Genomic DNA, 17,472 nt, shown 5'->3' with positions numbered 1-17,472 from the left:
TGTAAAAGGTGATATATAAATGTAAGTCTCACTCTCTCCTGAAGCACCGTATTCAGGGCTGTTATTCTGTTTTTCGCCAGATTTTTGCAGACACTCTGGGGATTCTCTGTTTTCCCCCTTTTTCTGACCTTGTGAAATGAGACTGCAGCCAACGACACTGTCTGGAATTTGAGGCAACCTCGATCCAGGAACTCACTATGAGCGCCACTTAAATATTTCACCTCTTTTTTTAATGGGATCTGTTTTTGTCCACTGTTGCTGCTGCTCGTCCCGCCCCTCCCCACCTGAACTGATTCTGCTTGGTTCTCGGATCCCACAGCTGTGCCCTAGAGTGAATCTCCATCCTTCACTCCCCACTTCCACCCTACGTGACATCACCCATTTCCACCCCTGCCTCAGCCCATCCTCTACCAAATCCTTCATCAGTGCTTTTGTTACCTTCAGCTATTCCATTTGTCCCATCTGTCCTCTCAGGTGGATGTAAAAGATCCTACGGCCATAACTGGAAGAAAAGCAAGGGAGTTAGGGCCCAGGCAGCTGAAAGCACAGCCTCCAATGGTGGAGTGATGGAAATCGGGGATGCTGAAGAGGCCAAAATTGGAGGAGCACAGGGATCTCGGAGGTTTGTAGGGGCTGGAGGAGGTTACAGAGATAGGGAAGGTTGTAGGGGCTGGAGGAGGTTACAGAGATGGGGAGGGGGTGAGAAGGCCATGGAGGGATTTGAAAACGAGGATGAGAATTTTTAAATTGAGATGTTGCTGGACCGGGAGCCAATGTAGGTCAGTGAGCACAGGGGGTGATGGGTGAACAAGTCTGTGAGTCAGGATAAAAGTTTTGGATGAGCTCAAATTTGGGTGAGGTGGAAGGCCGACCTGAAGATCATTGGAATAGATGAGTCTAGAGATAACAAAGACATGGATGAGGGTTTCAGCAGCACAAACAGATGATCTGGTCATTATCACGTGGTGTATGTCAGATCTTGCCGCGTGCACAACAGTGACTACACTTCAAAAGTAATTCACTGGCTGTGAAGTGTTTTGGGACGTCCTGAGGTCATGAAACGTGCTGTTGAAATCTAAGTTCCATCTTTCTTTCCTCCCCCTCTTTAATTCCCCCCTGCCTGAATTCTCTTTAACAATCCCTTGATGTTGTCCAAACCAAGCTATTACACAGGGTTGTTCCACAATTTGGAACACTGAGTACACTGCACGTATCAGACAGATGGCACTTGTTAAACATTTAAACCCAATTACAATGAGTGCTGTGCAGATGGCAGACACCAGAATAATTCAACAGCATTGAGCCCTTAGTAGGAACTTCTGTATGAATGCACTGGACCAGTTAATCCAGAGCCAGTGGAGCAGCCTCATTCAAATCAATAGAAGAACAACCCCCACAGTGTACAACATAGAGAAACTGTGTCCTCAACCTACCTCGTTTTTAACGCCAACATCTAACTCTGTGTGCATGCACACAGTCGGGTGCAAACACACTCGCCCTCCCAACTCTCACTCGGGTGCCATTCCACAGCTGCCTTTGGGTGCCAGTGTTACACAAGTATGAGCTGGACCACGTCCATATCATCCAGCTGCTTGACTGTGGGAGCCATCACCCGACATCCATCCCTTCATTTGGGATTACCAGATAGTGGTCAGGAGCAGGAATCCTGGGTGATTTTTTATCCCCACCCAAACACTCGCACGCCCCCCTGCCCCCACCCCAACTGTGCTCGGGCAATGAAGCCAGCTATGGGTCAGCACAGACAGTGGATCAAACCTGGGGTCTTCTGTCCTTTGCACCCAACCATTAGCAAGTGAACCATGGGATTCATCTTTTAAGTATTTAAGAAAGAAAGAACTTGCATTTCTCCACTTTTCACCACCTCAGAATGTTCCAAAGCACTTTACAGCCAATGAAGTATTTATGAAGTGTAGTCACTGTTGTAATATTGGAAATGGAGCAGCCAATTTGCACACAGCAAAATCCCACAAACAGCAGTGAGATAATTCCCAGATAATTTGTTTTTAGTGATGTTACTTGAAATATAAATACTGACCCCAGCACACTAGGGAGAACTCTCCTAGTCTTCTCCCAGTAGTGACCGTGGGATCTTTTGTGTCCACCTGAGGGGGTAGACAGGGGTTGCAGTTTAATGTTCACTGTAGTATCCAGAACGGTGTGAAGGATTTGTGCTGTCTGGGCAGTGAGAGTGCGGGATGGATTCCTGGGATGGGCAGGTGATCTGGCACATGGCTGCTTTTGTTACTCTCTTTCTCACCACCACCCCCACCACACCCCCCCCCCCCCATATCTCTCCCTGCCTTCTAAAATTCAACTGATTTTTTTTATTTCCAAAATATACTTTATTCATAAAAATCTGCAAAAATTACATTGCCAAACAGTTTCAAACAGCACCAAAAAATACAAACATTGCAAGGGAGATCAGTTTCCTTCAATACTATCATGAGTTTCTTCACAACCCTTCCCTTTCACTATTGTCATGCCAATTACAGTTTCACATTTACAGCAAATGAAAATATCAACGATACAGTTCGAGGGGTTTCCCATGCATCCAGCCCTCAGTTCAGCTTGGTGGGGGTCCTTACACTGTGGTCTTTCCCCATTGAGCCTTTGCTGCGGCTGCCCCAAGCTTTAGTGCGTCCCTCAGCACGTAGACCTGGACCTTGGAATGTGCCAGTCTGCAACATTCGGTGGTGGACAACTCTTTGCGCTGGAAGACCAGCAAGTTTCGGGCAGACCAAAGGGCGTCTTTCACCGAATTGATAGTCCTCCAGCAGCAGTTGATGTTTGTCTCGGTGTGCGTCCCTGGGAACAGCCCGTAGAGCACAGACTCCTGTGTTACAGAGCTGCTTGGGATGAACCTCGACAAAAACCATTGCATCTCTTTCCACACCTGCTTTGCGAAGACACATTCCAGGAGGAGGTGGGCGACCGTCTCTTCCCCACCACAGCCACCGCGGGGGCATTGTGCGGAGGGGGCGAGACTTCGGGTGTGCATGAAGGATCTGATGGGGAGGGCCCTTCTCACCACCAGCCAAGCTACGTCTTGGTGCTTGTTTGAAAGTTCTGGTGATGAGGCATTCCGCCAAATGACTTTGACGGTCTGCTCAGGGAACCATCCGACAGGATCCATCGTCTCCTTTTCCCGTAGGGCCTTGAGGACATTCCGTGCAGACCACTCCCTGATGGACCGGTGGTCAAAGGTGTTTTAAAATTCAACTGATTGAGATCTGATCCCAAATTCATGAACTCTTGACTCTGGAGCACTGGGCCATTCCCACCAGCTGGTCCCAGCCTCTGATACCCTCGTCTTGGTCAACTCAGCTGACTCTTTTTGGAGTAGAAACAATTGGCCTCAGCACCCTTGGGATCGGGGAAGAGGAATAGCCAAGGATCACTGTGTGCTGAAGCTGGGCAAGGTGCAGCCTCTCAAAGTTGAATGACTGGACAATGCCCCCTCATGGCTGGGCTCAAACCAGAGCATGGCACCTGTGACTGTAGAACTGAACCCCACAGAGCAATTGGCACCTTCGAGGGAGAGAGGGAAACAGGGGTTGGGGGGGAAGGAGAGATGGATGGGCGGGGTGGTGGGGGGGGCGTTGCGGTGGAAGAGACAGGGGCAGGGTGGGAGGAAAAAAAGTTTTGCTGCTGGGTCAGGGAGAATCTAAGATCTCACACAGCTGTATCGCCAGGAGACTCGGGCACTATATCTCCCTCTTGCTATGTATTCTGTTCCTAGCGATTCATGAGTCCAGCTTGATCATGGTGAGCTAGGTCAGTTGACCGCTTAGCGATGTTGAGCCTGGGGCTTGTATCATACAGGCTGATTGAGAGCAGCTGCTACCAACTGTCGTGCTCTTTCACTTGCTCGCTCCCCTGTGGACCGGCCTCGCTGTGATCAATCCTCTTGCATTCCTCCTTTAATCATTTGAAGATGTCTTAATGTAAACTGGCTCCTGATCACAGCCAAGGAACTCTGCCAGGTCTCAATGACCCCTCTGCTTCAGAAAGGTTTTATTTTGAATTTTTGAATATATGACTTTGGTTTGGACGGATGGACTCTTTTGTTTATGGAGATGTGGCTATGGCTTCATTTATAGCAGCATTGAACCCCCTGCCCCTTCTATTAAAATTATAAGCCTATAGAATCACGCAACACAGGAAGAAGCCATTTAGCCCATTGTGCCTGTGCATACTCTTGAGAGATCTATCCAATTAGTCTCCACTCCCCCCTGCTCTTTCCCCATAACCCTGCAAATTTCTCCTTTTCACGTGTTTATCCAATTCCCTTTTGAAAGTTACTGTTGAATCTGCTTCCACTGCCCTTTCAGGCAGCACATTCCAGATCACAACTCGTGCCGTTTTTTTTAAAATTCCATAAATCTTCCCCTCTGGTTCGTCTGCCAATTAACTTCACTCTGAAGACTTTCTGACTCACAAGCGAGAGTGCTACCTACTGAGCCACGGCTGATGCATCCGGTAAGGGAGGTGATGTCTAAGACTAGTTGATGTGGAAACTGTACCTGGTTTCAGTAACCAGCATGAACTGCTCTGGTCTCTGTGCTACAGGAAGGAAGTGGAAGTATTGGTGAAAGGGGGGCAGTGGGAGAGGCTGCTTTCTGAATTTATGAACACTCTGGAGAGGCTGAAGATGAGGAGGATAGGGGTTTAGGAAAGTCTTTCAAATTTTCATAGGTTTGGCGAATTGAATCAGGAAAAATCCCTTTGGCTAGGTTTACTAACTCTGGTTGGATGTACTCTTGGATCTTTCATCACATAACCTCCCACTGCCAACCACTCCACTTTAACATCCATCCTCACGGAGCACCACCCTCAAAATCCTGCCATTGGTCGCCCAATACGTCCATCCTTTTACTAAAAGCAAAAGATGCTGGAAACACTCAGCAGATCAGGCAACATCTGTGGCGAGAGAGAGAAACAGAGTTAACATTTCAGGTCTGTGGCCTTTCATCAGAACTGAGAAAAATTAGAAATGTAATAGATTTTGAGCAAGTGAAAGGGGGGAGGGTACGAAGTAGAACAAAAGGGAAGATCTATGATAAGGTGGAAGGCAAGAGAGATTAAATTACAAAAGATTACATACAAACATACGAATTAGGAGCAGGAACAGGCCACTCGGCCCCTCGAGCCTGCTCCGCCATTCAATATGTCTCAAATGAGCGACTCCTTATTTTTAAATAGTGACCCCCTAGTTCTAGATTCTCCCACAAGGGGAAACCTCCTTTCCACATCCACCCTGTTAAGAACCCTCAGCATCTTATATTATTACATTCAAGTCGCCTCTTACTCCTCTAAATTCCAGTGGAATCAAGCCAAGCTTGTCCAACCTTTCCTCATAAGGCAACCCGCCCATTCCAGGTATTTGTCGAGTAAACCTACTCTGAACTGCTTCCAATGCATTTACATACTTCCTTAAATAAGGAGACCAATACTGTACACAGTACAAACAAAGAACAGTACAGCACAGGAACAAGCCATTCGGCCCTCCAAGCCTGCGCCAATCTTGATGCCTGCCTAAACCGAGAGCCCCTTGAGGCTCGCCTCCAGATGTGGTGGTCACACCAATAACCTGTATGACTGAAGCATAGCCTCCTTAACTTTTGTATTTAATTCCCCTTGCAATAAATGATAACATTTTATTAGCTTTCCTGATTACTTTCTGTACCTGCATACTAATCTTTTGCAATTCATGCACTAGGACACCCAGATCTCTCTCTATCTCAGAGCTCTGCAATCTCTCACCATTTAGATAATATGCTTTTTTATTCTTCCTGCCAAAATGGACAATTTCCCACTTTCCCACATTATACTCCATTTGTCAGATCTTTGCCAATTCCCTATCTATATCCCTTTGTAACTTCCTTATGTCCTCCTCACATCTTATTTTCCTTACCTATCTTTGTGTCATCAGCAAATTTAACAACCATACCTTCAGTCTCTTCATCTAAGTCATTTATATAAATTGTAAATAGTTGAGTCCCCAGTACAGATCCCTGTCGCACACCACTCGTTACAGCTTGCCAACCAGAAAATGACCCATTTATGCCTACTTTCTGTTCCCTATTAGCTAGCCAATCTTCTGTCCAAGCCACTATGTTACCCCGGCAATAACCTTTGATGTTTCATGGTACAAAGCCAAAGGGAATGATAATGAGACAAGCAAAGAAACAAAAGGATAAAAGCAAAATACTGCGGATGCTGGAAATCTGAAATAAAAACAAGAAATGCTGGAACCACTCAGCAGATCTAGCAGCATCTGTGAAAAGAGAAGCAGAGTTAACGTTTCAGGTCAGTGACCCTTCTTCGGAACTGACAAATATTAGAAAAGTCACAGGTTATAAGCAAGTGAGGTGGGGGTGGGGCAAGAAACAAAAGGTATGTCCCGATGAGGTGTGAATCCTGGCCTGAACGGTCTCCTTTTAACATAGACATCCGATCCCTCGATATCTCCAACCCCACGAGAAGGATCTGAAGGCTCTCCACTTCCTCCTTGAATGGAGGCCCAACCAGTCCCCTACCACCACCACCCTCCTCTACCCAACTGAATTTGTTCTCACATTGAACAACTTCTCCTTTAACACAAGTCTCTTCTTCCTAAGTAAAAGTTGTTGCTATGTGTACCCGCATGGCTTCTAGCTATGCCTGCTTTTTGTGGAATATGTGGAACATTCCTTGTTCCAATCCTACTCAGGGCCCCTCCCACTCTGACCTTTCTACCCTTGGCCTACTATAATGTTCCAATGAAGCTGAACGCAAGCTTGAGGAACAGCACCTCACCTATCGACTAGGCACTTTACAGCCTTCTGGACAACATTAATTTCAACAATTTTAGATCGTAGCCTCTGCCCCCATTTTTATTTGTGCTTTTTTGCTGATTCAGTTTTTTCCCTTGTTTTCTTAATCCCTTTACTTTGTGTTTGGACGGCTGCTATTAGGCCATTCACACCTTTTAAAAGAGGAACTGTCTGTTAATTCCAGAATCTGGGTAAGGAGTGTGTGGAAGGGATTCTGTAAATGGAGGGAGATGACCTGGGGTCTGCTGTTTGCAGATGTAGGGACATTCCCTGGGAGGAGGGTCAGTGACGTAACCGGGTGGGATTGGGGGGTTGAGGAATGGGAATTGAGTTCACTGAGTTGCAGCTGGAGCTATTGGATTTCCCAAACACTGTATCAGTCTGTGGCCTTAGTGCAGGGTAAAGGCTGTCGGCCTAGTTCTAATTTAGTTAATCGGAACTGCTCAGGGTTCTAGGTTAATCAGGAGGGTGCCTGGTTCTGATGTAGCATTGTACGATTATAGGAGGAGGGTCAGATTATAGGAGTTTGATGAATCAGCTCATCTTTTCATCCTAGACTCCGCACCCTGTCCCTCATCGCAGGCAATAGATTTAAATAAAAGGCCTCTTTCTAAATCTAAATTGTTATTTTTTTTATCCTACTTGCTTTAAATTGTAAATTCTAATGACACGTCTTCATGGGAGGAGTAACTGAGTGTGAGGGAGCTGGATTAACATCAGTAGAGATACAGTCAGTAACACAGGGCACTGGGGGGAGAGGGGTTACTGAGTGACAGTGTGAGCAATCTGGATTAACATCAATAGAGATACAGTCAGTAACACTGTTTATAATGATTGTGAAAAGTGTGTGATGTCCAGTTGTGTTCTTCAATCTTGCTGTGTGCTTGCTGGGTGTTTGATTGATTTAGTTCTGGGCTGGGATGACTTGGCCCAGGAATCCTGCCAAACCCGTGGATCATGTTCTCTCGGGTTAAGAGGTGGATCGTGGTTCCTGGTCTATCCTCCTCCAAAACCTCGGCTGTCTCCTCCCAAGAGGGCATTTGGGCATTTGTGGAGGGGAGGGGGGGTGGTGCAGGTTAATGGTGAGCGAGTTGTGCCTCAACTCCTCCCTCCTGTTCCTGATCCAGGATACAAGACAAAGCTATTTGCCTGGTAAGTGATCCACAAGTCCACTCAATGATTGTGACCTTGTAGAATCATAGAATCGTACGGTACAGAAGGAGGCCATTTGGCCCATCGTGTCCATGCCGGCTTTCTACAAGAACAATTCAGCTAGTCCCACACCCCCAGCCTTTCCCCCATAGCCCTGCAAACGTCCCTGAAATACACGTGGTGGATTTGGATCAACAACAGCCTCCATGGCTTGCAGTTCTATTGTTTTATATCATGGTGCAGTGAGCCAGATTGGATGCAACATTCAGCCCAAGGTTCCTGAAAACAAATCAAACAAAGAACAAACTCCCATTTCTGTAGAGCCTTTCACCCCCTCAGGATGTCCCAAATGCTTTACAGCCAGTGGAGTACTTTTGAAGTGGAGTCATTGTTGGAATGTAGAAAACATGGCAGTCATTTTACACACAGCAAGATCCCACAAGCAGCAATATGATATGACCATCTGTTTAAGTGATGTTGGTTGAGGGATAAATATTGGCCCCAGGACACCGGGGGAACGCCCCCTGGTCTTCCAATGGCAGCCACAGGATCTTTTATATGCAACTGAGAGGGCAGACAGGACCTCAGTTTAACATCTCTTTTGAAAGGCAGTGTCTCTGGCAGTGTGGCACTCCCTCAGCACTGACCCTCCGGACAGTGTGGCGCTCCCTCAGCACTGACCCTCCGGACAGTGTGGCGCTCCCTCAGCACTGACCCTCCGAACAGTGTGGCGCTCCCTCAGCACTGACCCTCCGAACAGTGTGGCGCTCCCTCAGCACTGACCCTCTGGACAGTGTGGCGCTCCCTCAGCACTGACCCTCCGAACAGTGTGGCGCTCCCTCAGCACAGGCACCAGGAGAGTGTCAGCCTGGATTATGTGCTAAATTCTCTGGAGTGTGGTTGTGGATTCAAGTCTTTCAGTGGCGAGAGTGTGAAAGCCACTGAGCCAGGGCTGACACTTAAGAACCCTGGTTTTGTCTAATAGCACTGAAGTTCAGTTGAGTGTTGTGTTTAACCTGATCAGTCCTGCCTCTCACTTCACACAATGGAGCAGGTTTTTAATCACACAACAGACAGGTTCAAGCAGAAACATCGAGAACACTTCTGACTAACAGATCGCATACGTGATGTGTTACAGTGGGTCCCAGTGACACTCGCTCGGCACGTTAACCTGTGTCCCAGTGGTACTTGGTGCTGTGGTTTCAGCATTGCAGCAGTGCTGACACTGCTGTATAATGCAAGTCTGGACCTGATGTGACCAAGCAGCTGATTAACGTCAGATCCTGAAAGGAGAACAGGTAGTTTAAATGTAGTGTAATTAGTCTCAGAAAATGGATCTGGACACCTAAAATTGCACTGAATTTGCAGCACTGGTGCAGGCCATTCAGCCCATCAGGTTGATGCCAGTGCTTGTACTCCACACTTGCTTCCTCCCACACTACTTCATCTCAGCCTGTCAGAAACATAGGAACAGGAGGAGGCCATTCAGCCCCTTGAGCCTGTTCCATGACTCAATGAGATCATGGCCAATTTGTATCCATCTCCCTGTCTTGGTGCTGTAACTCTTAATCCCCTTACCCAACAAAAATCTATCCATCTCAGTGTTCACATTTTCAATTGACCCCCGGCCTCGGCAACTTTTCGGCAGCGAGAGTTCCAGATTTCCACTCCCCTTTGTGTGAAGAAGTGCTTCCTGACATCACCTCTGAACGGCCTGGCTCTAATTTTAAGGTTCTGCCCTTTGATCTGGACTCCCCCCACCAGAGGAAATAGTTTATCTCTATCGATCCTATTAACTCCTTTAATCATCTGAAGCACTCTCCCCAAACAGCTGTTGAGGCTGGGGTTCAATTAAAAATTTGGAAACTGAGATGGATAGGTTTTTGTTGGGTAGGTGTATTAAGGGTTTTGGAACCAAGTTTGGTCCATGGTGTTAAGGTGCATATCAGCCAAAATCTAATTGAACGGTGGAATATGCTCGAGGGGCTAAATGGCCTCCTGATGTTCCTAATGCACCACAGAAGGGTTGAATGGCCTGTTCTTGCTTCTGTGACTCCAGCATTGGTTCCTGGTCTTGGAGAGGGGTGAGTGGGGGAGGCACACTATAAAGTGTAATGCAGCGATAATCCTGTCCGGATAGCAGCGGGCTGCAGACTCGTGGTCCTGCTTGTTGAGCAGTTCTGCTATTGCTGTTCGACTGGTGCAGAGGCACATTGCATCATCCCTACAGCAGTTTGACACCCAGCCATTTGGCTCCTCATACCCTAAGGAGATTCCAAGCAGAACATTTCTTGGCAGCAGCTGCAGATGTTTCTCTCCAGTTGTGTTCATTCCTGCCTCGCTCCCTTTCCCCCATGGCCATATGCCAAATTGGGCAATCAAGGCTGTGCCTGCCTGGCTGGTGACGGCACTCACAGTGTCTCCCTTACACTCTTCCCTTGGGTCTATAATCCAGCTGTGCCTCATTCTGGTGAGTGGCATATTCGACCACAGGGGAGTGCGTGGCTAAGACCGACAATGGCCTGCAGTCGCCCTGGCATGTCTGAGAATCATGCGTTCACTAATTGAGTGGTTTCATCCATAAAGCAAGAACATGCATTTATACAGAACCTTTCCCATCCTCAGGAAATCCCAAAGCACTTTAGAGGCAAATCAAGTGCTTTTTTTTTAAAAAGCATATTCCTGGATGTAATGCAGGAAACGGGTTTTTGCACAGCAAGATCCCATAAATAGCAGTGAGATAAAGAACAGGTAATTTATTTTTTGGTGTTGGTTGAGGGGTAAATATTGGCCCCGGGACACCGGGTAGAACTCCCCTGCTCTTCCAATAGTGGCCGTGGGATCTTTTACATCCAGCTGAGAGGGCAGATGGGGCCTCGATTTAACGTTGCATCTGAAAATCAGTCCTTTCGACAGTGCACCGCCTCCTCATTGGAATTATGTGCCCAGAAACTGAACTGGAGTAGCCATATAAATACCGTGGCTACAAGAGCAGGTCAGAGGCTAGGAATCCTGTGGCAAATGGCAGCGCAGTGGTTAGCACCGCAGCCTCACAGCTCCAGGGACCCAGGTTCAATTCCGGGTACTGCCTGTGTGGAGTTTGCAAGTTCTCCCTGTGTCTGCGTGGGCTTTCTCCGGGTGCTCCGGTTTCCTCCCACAAGCCAAAAGACTTGCAGGTTGATAGGTAAATTGGCCATTATAAATTGTCACTAGTATAGGTAGGTGGTGGGGAAAATATAGGGACAGGTGGGGATGTTGGTAGGAATATGGGATTAGTATAAATGGGTGGTTGATGTTCGGCACAGACTCGGTGGGCCGAAGGGCCTGTTTCAGTGCTGTATCTCTAATCTAATCTAAAAAAAATAACTCACCTCCTGCCTCCCCAAAGCTTGTCCACCATTTACAAGGCACAAGTCAGGAGTGTGATAGAATATTCTCCACTTGCCTGGATGGGTGCAGCTCCAACAACACTCAAGAAGCTCGACACCATCCAGGACAAAGCAGCCCGCTTGATTGACACACCATCCACAAACATTCACTCCCTCCACCACCGACGCACGGTGGCAGCAGTGTGTACCATCTACAAGATGCACTGCAGCAACGCACCAAGGCTCCTTAGACAGCACCTTCCAAACCTGCGACCTCTACTACCTAGAAGGACAAGGGCAGCAAATGCATGGGAACATCACCACCTGCAAGTTCCCCTCCAAGTCACACACCATCCTGACTTTGAACTATATCACCGTTCCTTCACTGTCGCTGGGTCAAAATCCTGGAACTTCCTTCCTAACAGCACTGTGGGTGCTGCAGGGACTGCAGTGGTTCAAGAAGGCAGCTCACCACCACCTTCTCAAGGGAAATTAGGGATGGGCAATAAATGCTGGCCTGGCCAGCGACGCCCACATCCCATAGAAACATAGAAAATAGGAGTAGGCCATTCGGCCCTTTGAGCCTGCTCTGCCATTCATTATGATCATGGCTGATCATCCAACTCAATAACCTATTCCCGCTTTCGCCCCATACTCTTTGATCCCTTTAGACCCAAGAGCTATATCTAACTCCTTCTTGAGAAGACAATGAGGTATGCCACCATCGATTTGCTTGACTTCCCACCTCGAAAGACATCATGGTATTGTTGTTGTTGGTGTTCTTGTTTTATGACTTGCAATGCCTGAAACACGCCAGCGAACAACATCACAATGAAGACTATGAAGACGAGGATGCTCGGCACTATGGTTGCAATGTTGAGTGCTCGGGCTGTAGACGCAACTGCTTTCTGTGGTAGCGAATTCCACAGGCTCACCACTCTCTGGGTGAAGAAATTTCTCCTCATCTCAGTCCTGAAAGGTTTACCCCGTATCCTTAGACTATGACCCCTGGTTCTGGACTCCCCACCATCGGGAACATCCTTCCTGCATCTACCCTCTCAAGTCCTGTTAGAGTTTTATAGGCTTCTCTGAGATCCCCTCTCACACTTCTGAACTCCAGCGAATATAATCCTAACTGACTCAATCTCTCCTCATACGTCAGTCTTGCCATCCCAGGAATCAGTCTGGGAAAACCTTTGCTGCACTCCCTCTATAGCAAGAACATCCTTCCTCAGATAAGGAGACCAAAACTGTGCACAGTATTCCAGGTGTGGCCTCACCAAGGCCCTGTATAATTGCAGCAAGACATCCCTGCTCCTGTACTCGAATCCTCTCGCTATGAAGGCCAACACACCATTTGCCTTTTTTACCGCCTGTTGCACCTGCATGTTTATCTTCAGTGACTGGTGTACGAGAACACCCAGGTCTCGCTGCATATTCCCCTCTCAGTTTATAGCCGTTCAGATAATAATCTGCCTTCCTGTTTTTGCTACCAAAGTAGATAACCTCACATTTATCCACATTATACTGCATCTGCCATGCATTAGCCCACTCACTCAACTTGTCCAAATCACCCTGAAACCTCTCTGTATCCTCCTCACAACTCACCCTCCCACCCAGTTTTGTGTCATCTGCAAATTTGGAGATATTACATTTAGCTCCCTCAGCTAAATCATTAATATATATTGTGAATAGCTGGGGTCCTAACACCGGTCCCTGCGGTACCCCACTAGAATGAATTTTTTAAAAAGTCTCTGTAGTGGGGCTTGAACCTACAAGCTTCTGACTTGAGGTGAAAGTGTTACCCACTGAGCCATGCTGACTATAATGGCTGCAAGAGCAAAATAACATTCTTAGAACTGAGTGGGGAGAGAGAGCCCCAGGAAAGGCTAGGTGTTCTGCAGCAGAGATCTCACCTGTCGGTCAATAATCTGCTGACACTTGCAGTCAAGAATTGTCTTCTTCAGGACAAGACCTGCACAACATTTAAAAACCAGGCTTCAAATGGTGCTCTACCAGCTGGAGCTTTAATTGGATTTCAGTGGACAGCCTCCCACCATGCCCTTCCCAAAACTGCAGTGCATTCACAACTCTTCAGCCCGTATCCCAAATTGCACCAAGTCCCGTTCACCCATCACTCCCTGTGCTTGCTGATCTACATTGGCTCCCAGTCCGCCAAGACCTCAACAGCTCGAGTGGAGCATAAATGCCAGCATGGACTAGTTGGGCTGAATGGCCTGATTCTGTGCCATGTATCCTATGTGATTATCTCATCCTTGTTTTCAAACCTCTCCATAGCTTTGACCCTCCTATCTTTATAATCTCCTCCAGCCCTACAACCCTCTGAGATGTCTGCGCTCCTCCAATTGCAGCCTCTTGTCCATCCCCCGATTTCCATCACTCCACCATTGACAGCCGTGCCTTCAACTGCTTGGGCCCTAAGCTCTGAAATTCCCTCCCTAAACCTCACCGCCTCTCTCTCCTCCTTTAAGACGCTCCTTAAAACCAACCTCTTTGACCAAGGTTTTGGTCGCCTGTCCCCAATATCTCTCTATGTGGCTCGGGGTCAAATTTTTGCTTGAGTTATGTTCCTGCAATTTCGCCTAGGTATGTTTCAGTACAATAAAGGCTATTTATAAATGGGAGGAGTTGTTGCGCCTTGCAAGTAGCAGCCCAATGTAGATTGGTGATGGCACTTTTCCCGAAGCGCTGGAACTACAGAGTGCCAATGTGGGTCTGGCTTTGAGTGAGAGCTTTGGTGGGATATGCAAGTTTGCTTTCTCACTGCCAGCAGTGAGTGGGCTGAAGTGAATGTACAAAATGTGAAATGTTCCTCATATTCGGCTCCTCCTCCTCCAACCACACGTAGGCTGCTGACTGAGCCCTCGCTGGTTTCTACAGACACTCTGTCTCTCGCTCAGCTCCCCTCCTCTCCCACCACCAGCTGCGTCACGCAGTTCAGATCACAACAATTCACTGCATAAAGCAATTCTGCTCATTTCCTCTCTGGTTCTTTTGCCAATTATCTTAAATTTGTGTCCCCTGGTTACTGATCCTTCTGTCACTAGAAAGAGTTTCTCCCTATTTAGTCTTTCGAAACCCTTTATTTAAATCTTTCCTTTCTCTGCTCTAAGGAGAACAGCCCAGCTTCTCCAGTCTCTACACATAACTGAAGTCCCTCATCCCTTCATCCCTGGTTTCCTTGTAGTAAATCTCCTCTGCACCCTCTCCAAGGCCTTAACATCCTTCCTAAAGTGTGGTGCAGAATTGGACTCCGTACTCCAGCTGGGGCCTAACCCAGAGATTCTTAAAGGTTTTGCGTAACTTGTTTCCGTAACACAGAGATAGCGTCTCTCTCTGGCGTAGAAAGGTAGAAGATTCAGCATCTACTGAACAACAGCGTGTATTTAAATAGCGCCTTTTAGGTAGTAAAACATCCCAAGGCGCTTTACAGGAGCGTTATTGGACAAATAAATTGACCCTGAGCCACATAAGGAGACATTAGGGACAGGCAACCAAAGGTTTGGTCAAAGACGTAGATTTTAAGGAGTGTCTTAAAGGGGCAGAGAGAGAGGCTGAGAGATTTAGGGAGGGAATTCCAGAGCTTAGGGTCCAGGCAGCGGATGGCAGGGCCACCAATGGTGGAGCGATGAAATCTCTGCTGCTCCAATTTTAATGGGGTTGTAGAGGTTATCGAGATAGGGAAGTAAAATGAGGAATATAGGGGTCTGCGTGAGGTGGAAAGCCAAACACTGCAGAGAAAGAAGAAATGGCAGCTGGTCAGCGGAAGCAGGATTCGGAGAGCGGGTTAGATTAAAGAGTGGTTTGGTTAGAGTGGTGACTGGGGGTGGGGAGGTGAGAGTTGTTTAGCAGATGTGAGTTTGAGAGCTTCCTGTCTGCAGGCCACTTGCAGTAAACACGGTTTGGCTGAAGTTTCATTGTGGAGTTAATGGCAGGCCCCACAATGCAGTGCAGTCCAGGCCTGCCTGACAAACAACAACAACAGGAGTGTTAGTCTTGGAGCAGAGGCTGGTAAACAAAGTTAACCAGCGGTCAAATATTTGTGACACAAGGCAACGATTCAATAGAAATAAAAACAAGATGAATCGCTCTTTCTGTTCTCAAAAGTGCACAACTTCTGCACTGTGTGAATGTCTGATGTTCAGAGCTAGGTGTGGGACTCTGGGCAGTTAACGGGTGAGTGTTGAAAACTGTGGGCAGGATTCACATGGGAAAGGGTTTAGTCCATTGAGATTGTTTTATTTCCCCTGGTTAACATGAAGCAAAATAGCCCCAAAACCTCTGGATAACTAGCTTCCCACTGAATGGATAACATGTTCTCTCTCCCTCCCTCCCTCCCTCTCTCTCTCTCTCCCTCCCTTTCTCCCTCTCTCTCTCTCTCCCTCCCTTTCTCCCTCTCTCTCTCTCTCTCTCCCTCCCTTTCTCCCTCTCTCTCTCTCTCTCTCCCTCCCTTTCTCCCTCTCTCTCTCTCTCTCTCCCTCCCTTTCTCCCTCTCTCTCTCTCTCTCTCCCTCCCTTTCTCCCTCTCTCTCTCTCTCTCTCCCTCCCTTTCTCCCTCTCTCTCTCTCTCTCTCCCTCCCTTTCTCCCTCTCTCTCTCTCTCTCTCCCTCCCTTTCTCCCTCTCTCTCTCTCTCCCTCCTTTCTCCCTCTCTCTCTCTCTCTCCCTCCTTTCTCCCTCTCTCTCTCTCTCTCTCCCCTCCCTTTCTCCCTCTCTCTCTCTCTCTCTCTCCCTCCCTTTCTCCCTCTCTCTCTCTCTCTCTCCTCCCTTTCTCCCTCTCTCTCTCTCTCTCTCCCTCCCTTTCTCCCTCTCTCTCTCTCTCTCTCTCTCTCCCTCCCTTTCTCCCTCTCTCTCTCTCTCCCTCCCTTTCTCCTCTCTCTCTCTCTCCCTCCCTTTCTCCCTCTCTCTCTCTCTCTCTCCCTCCCTTTCTCCCTCTCTCTCTCCTCTCTCTCCCTCCCTTTCTCCCTCTCTCTCTCTCTCCCTCCCTTTCTCCCTCTCTCTCTCTCCCTCCCTTTCTCCCTCTCTCTCTCTCTCCCTCCCTTTCTCCCTCTCTCTCTCTCTCCTCCCTTTCTCCTCTCTCTCTCTCTCCCTCCCTTTCTCCCTCTCTCTCTCTCTCTCTCCCTTTCTCCCTCTCTCTCTCTCTCCCTCCCTTTCTCCCTCTCTCTCTCTCTCCCTCCCTTTCTCCCTCTCTCTCTCTCTCTCTCCCTTTCTCCCTCTCTCTCTCTCTCCCTCCCTTTCTCCCTCTCTCTCTCTCCCTCCCTTTCTCCCTCTCTCTCTCTCTCTCTCCCTTTCTCCCTCTCTCTCTCTCTCCCTCCCTTTCTCCCTCTCTCTCTCTCTCCCTCCTTTCCCCTCTCTCTCTCTCTCTCTCTCCCTCCCTTTCCCCTCTCTCTCTCTCTCTCTCTCTCCCTCCCTTTCCCCCTCTCTCTCTCTCTCCCTCCCTTTCCCCCTCTCTCTCTCTCTCTCCCTCCCTCCCTTCCCCCTCTCTCTCTCTCTCTCCCTCCTTTCCCCCCTCTCTCTCCCTCCCTTTCCCCTCCCTCTCTCTCTCTCTCCCTCCCTTTCTCCCTCTCTCTCTCTCTCTCCCTCCCTTTCTCCCTCTCTCTCTCTCTCTCCCTCCCTTTCTCCCTCTCTCTCTCTCTCCCTCCCTTTCTCCCTCCCTCTCTCTCTCTCCCTCCCTTTCTCCCTCTCTCTCTCTCCCTCCCTTTCTCCCTCTCTCTCTCTCCCTCCCTTTCTCCCTCTCTCTCTCTCTCCTCCCTTTCTCCCTCTCTCTCTCTCTCCCTTTCTCCCTCTCTCTCTCTCTCCCTTTCTCCCTCTCTCTCTCTCTCCCTCCCTTTCTCCCTCTCTCTCTCTCTCCCTCCCTTTCCCCCTCTCTCTCTCTCTCTCTCTCCCTCCCTTTCCCCCTCTCTCTCTCTCTCTCTCTCCCTCCCTTTCCCCCTCTCTCTCTCTCTCTCTCTCCCTCCTCCCTTTCCCCCTCTCTCTCTCTCTCTCCCTCACTCCCTTTCCCCCCCTCTCTCTCTCTCTCCCTCACTCCCTTTCCCCCTCTCTCTCTCTCCCTCCCTTTCCCCCTCTCTCTCTCTCTCCCTCCCTTTCCCCCTCTCTCA

The sequence above is a fragment of the Heterodontus francisci genome, chromosome 44 (assembly GCF_036365525.1).
Source record: "Heterodontus francisci isolate sHetFra1 chromosome 44, sHetFra1.hap1, whole genome shotgun sequence".
NCBI lineage: Eukaryota > Metazoa > Chordata > Chondrichthyes > Heterodontiformes > Heterodontidae > Heterodontus > Heterodontus francisci.
This window is presented reverse-complemented; position numbering follows the sequence as displayed.